Here is a 4814-nt window from a genome sequence, read left to right on the forward strand (position 1 = left end):
GAGTTCCAAGCTCTCTTAATTATATCGTCGTGAAGACCTATATAATCATTGCAAGGATTCACCTTGTGTTCCAACTTCTCTTTCCTTCCGTTTGATCATTCTTTGTTTAACAGAGTTCTTCATGAAGGTTCTACATGATGGTTCATCAAGGATTTATATTCCTTCTCGAAGTGTTCATCAAGATTCTTTTCAGAGGAGCTCAAGTTTTCTTCATTTTGCAATCCAGAGTGCAATTCTTTCTATCGTATCATTAGAGGTGGTATTATGTCATTCTTGATAATTTGAGTTCATGTTTCATGATTCACATGTTGTTAAGAATGAAGTATTTTGAATCCATCAACCTCTTCGTTGGAGTTATCTTGGGTTATATTTCACCTAAAACCTTCCCTAAGGAATGTTTCTGTTTATGGTGTTTATCGATGATCCAAGTTTCCTCCTATTCTCACAATGGAAGATGTTTTCATCTCTCCGTTGATCTCAAGCAACCAATTGTTTTCGTTTGTGGCAGGTTTTCACCTCAAGTTTTTGAGATGTTGTCCATAAGCCCTCAACAAGCTTATGCTTTCGTTGTTGATAGTCCAACAACTCCGTTCTAGCATCTCATGTAAACGCGCTCTTTTAAGATCTTGTTTTCCTCCATCCAGTAAATTCATTTCTTTCATTTCTTCCGGAGGCATTGTGATGATGCTCTCTTCACTCATCATTTCAGATTGTCAGGACCATGTTCTTTTCGTGCTTATCCTTTTAACCGGAGTGTCATGTCCTCTTTTCAAGTATCCTCTCATCTTGTCAAGTTCAATTCCTTCCATTTATAGGCGGAGTGCTGTCCAAATTATATCATTCTTATTCCTTCCCTATCTTGTTTTAACCGGGATGTTGTGCCCTCTGCTCAAGTATTTTTCATCTTATCAAGTCTTGCATCTCTTTTCTACCGGAGTGCTTGCGTGTACTTCTTGTCCATTGCAACCTTTTTTCTTATGTTTTTCAACCTACAAGGTTCCTGTAAGGTTCCTTGTTCCTCTTTTTCTAACGGAGTGTTTTCAACTTTATTCATCTCCTTGTATTCTTTCTTTCAAGTTGTTCAACCTTTCAAGGTTCTTTGGTTTCACTCGTTTGCACAAGAAGCAACTTAGCTTTACCTCTTCTCTTTCTCTTCCGTTTTTCCTCCGGTGCCATTCTAGATCTCGGGACGAGATCCTCTCGTAGTGGTGGAGTGTTGTAATGCCCCGAGACCGATGTGCTAGGTGTCCTCCAGTTATTCGCTGTTGTTGCCTTTTCCTTGCTTGCGTGTCATGCATCTCATATCATGTCATTATGTGCATTTCATTTGCATACGTGTTCGTCTCATGCATCCGAGCATTTTCCTCGTTGTCCATTTTGCAATCCGGCGCTCCTAAGTCACCCGGTGTCCCTTTCTACCTCTTTTCGTGTGCGGGTGTTAAACGTTTTCGGATTGGACCGGGACTTGTCATGCGGCCTTGGTTTACTACTGGTAGACCGCCTGTCAAGTTTCGTGCCATTTGGACTTCGTTTGATCCTCCAACGGTTAACCGAGGGATCGAAAAGGCCTCGTGTGTGTTGCAGCCCAACACCTTGATGGGATTCGTAGTAATTTCAAAAATTTTCCTACGCACACGCAAGATCATGTGATGCATAGCAACGAGGGGGAGAGTGTTGTCTACATACCCAACGCAGACCGACTGCGGAAGCGATGACACGACGTAGAGGAAGTAGTCGTACGTCTTCACGATCCAACCGATCAAGCACCGAAACTACGGCACCTCCGAGTTCGAGCACACGTTCAGCTCGATGACGATCCCCGGACTCCGATCCAGCAAAGTGTCGGGGAAGAGTTTCGTCAGCACGACGGCGTGGTGACGATCTTGATGAACTACTGCAGCAGGGCTTCGCCTAAACTCCGCTACAGTATTATCGAGGTATATGGTGGCAGGGGGCACCGCACACGGCTAAGGAATAGATCATGTGGATCAACTTGTGTGTCTAGAGGTGCCCCCTGCCTCCGTATATAAAGGAGCCAAGGGGGAGGGCTGGCCGACCAAGGAGGGGAGGCGCAAGAGAGTCCTACTCCCTCTGGGAGTAGGATTCCTCCCCCCAATCCTAGTCCAACTAGGATTCCTCGGAGGGGAAGGGAGAGAGGGGGGCCGGCCACCTTCTCCTAGTCCTAATAGGACTAGGGGAGGGGGAAGTGGCGCAGCCACCTTGGGCTGCCCCTTTCTCCTTTCCACTAAGGCCCATGAAGGCCCATATGGCTCCCGGGGGGTTCCCGTAACCCTCCCGGTACTCCGGTAAAATCCCGATTTCACCCGGAACACTTCCGATGTCCAAACATAGGCTTCCAATATATCAATCTTTACGTCTCGACCATTTCGAGACTCCTTGTCATGTCCGTGATCACATCCGGGACTCCTGACAACCTTCGGTACATCAAAATGCATAAACTCATAATATAACTGTCATCGTAACCTTAAGCGTGCGGACCCTACGGGTTCGAGAACAATGTAGACATGACCGAGACATGTCTCCGGTCAATAACCAATAGCGGGACCTGGATGCCCATATTGGCTCCTACATATTCTACGAAGATCTTTATCGATCAGACCGCATAACAACATACGTTATTCCCTTTGTCATCGGTATGTTACTTGCCCGAGATTCGATCGTCGGTATCCAATACCTAGTTCAATCTCATTATCGGCAAGTCTCTTTACTCGTTCCGTAATACATCATCTCACAACTAACATATTAGTTATAATGCTTGCAAGGCTTATGTGATGTGTATTACCGAGAGGGCCCAGAGATACCTCTCCGACAATCGGAGTGACAAATCCTAATCTCGAAATACGCCAACCCAACATCTACCTTTGGAGACACCTGTAATGCTCCTTTATAATCACCCAGTAACATTGTGACGTTTGGTAGCACCCAAAGTGTTCCTCCGGCAAACGGGAGTTGCATAATCTCATAGTCATAGGAACATGTATAAGTCATGAAGAAAGCAATAGCAACATACTAAACGATCGGGTGCTAAGCTAATGGAATGGGTCATGTCAATCAGATCATTCAACTAATGATGTGACCTCGTTAATCAAATAAAAACTCTTTGTCCATGGTTAGGAAACATAACCATCTTTGATTAACGAGCTAGTCAAGTAGAGGCATACTAGTGACACTCTGTTTGTCTATGTATTCACACATGTATTATGTTTCCGGTTAATACAATTCTAGCATGAATAATAAACATTTATCATGAAATAAGGAAATAAATAATAACTTTATTATTGCCTCTAGGGCATATTTCCTTCATCTTTTCCATAAGATATTTAATAGCAGCATGATCAGTGTGAACAGTTACTTTAGAATCAACAATATAAGGTCTGAACTTATCACAAGCAAATAGAATTGCTAAAAATTCTTTTTCAGTAGTAGCATAATTTCTCTGGGCATTGTCTAGAGTTTTACTAGCATATTGGATAACATTTAATTTCTTATCAACTCTTTATCCTAATACAACACCTACAACATAATCACTAGCATCACACATAATTTCAAAGGGTAAATTCCAATCAGGAGGCTGAACAATAGGTGCAGAAATCAAGGCTTTCTTAAGTATTTCAAATGCTTCTGCACAATCATCATCAAAGACAAAAGGAACATCTTTTTGTAAGAGATTAGTCAGAGGCCTGGAAATTTTTGAGAAGTCTTTAATGAACCTCCTATAAAACCCGACATTACCAAGGAAACTTCTTATACCTTTAATGTTCTTAGGACACGACATCTTTTCAATAGCATCAACTTTAGCCTTATCAACTTCAGTACCTCTTTCGGAAATTTTACGCCCCAAGACAATGCCTTCATTAACCATAAAGTGGCACTTCTCCCAATTCAAGACAAGACTACTTTCTTCACACCTCTGCAAAGCTCGATCAAGGTTGCTTAAGCAATCATCAAAAGAAGTTTCATATACAGAAAAATCATCCATGAAAACCTCAACAATCTTTTCACAAAAGTCAGAGAATATCGCAGTCATACATCTTTGAAAGGTAGCAGGTGTGTCGGTGTCAAAACCGGCGGATCTCGGGTAGGGGGTCCCGAACTGTGCATCTAAGGCGGATGGTAACAGGAGGCAGGGGACACAATGTTTTACCCAGGTTCGGACCCTCTTGATGGAGGTAAAACCCTACATCCTGCTTGATTAATATTGATGATGTGGGTAGTACAAGAGTAGATCTACCACGAGATCGGAGAGGCTAAACCCTAGAAGCTAGCCTATGGTATGATTGTATGTTGTCCTACGGACTAAAATCCTCCGGTTTATATAGACACCGGAGAGTTTAGGGTTACACAAGGTCGGTTACAAAGGAGGAGATACACATATCCGTATTGCCTAGCTTGCCTTCCACGCCAAGTAGAGTCCCATCCGGACACGAGACGAAGTCTTCAATCTTGTATCTTCATAGTCTAACAGTCCGGCCAATGGAGATAGTCCGGCTGTCCGGAGACCCCCTAATCCAGGACTCCCACAGTAGCCCCTGAACCAGGCTTTCAATGACGATGAGTCCGGCGCGCAGTATTGTCTTCGGCATTGCAAGGTGGGTTCCTCCTCCTAATATACTACGGAAGAATTTGAATATAAGGATAGTGTCCGACCCTGCAAAATAAGTGTAACGCCCTCAATGCGGCTATATCTCCCACGTGTCGAGGCACGACTTAGAGGCATAACCGCATTGAAAGCAATGTCGCAAGTCAGGAAATCATCACACATCCCATGTACATAAATAAGATAAAGGGGAGGT

This window comes from Triticum urartu, chromosome 5A, assembly GCF_056163025.1.
Source record: "Triticum urartu cultivar PI428250 chromosome 5A, HENAU_Tu73, whole genome shotgun sequence".
Classification (NCBI taxonomy): Eukaryota; Viridiplantae; Streptophyta; class Magnoliopsida; order Poales; family Poaceae; genus Triticum; species Triticum urartu.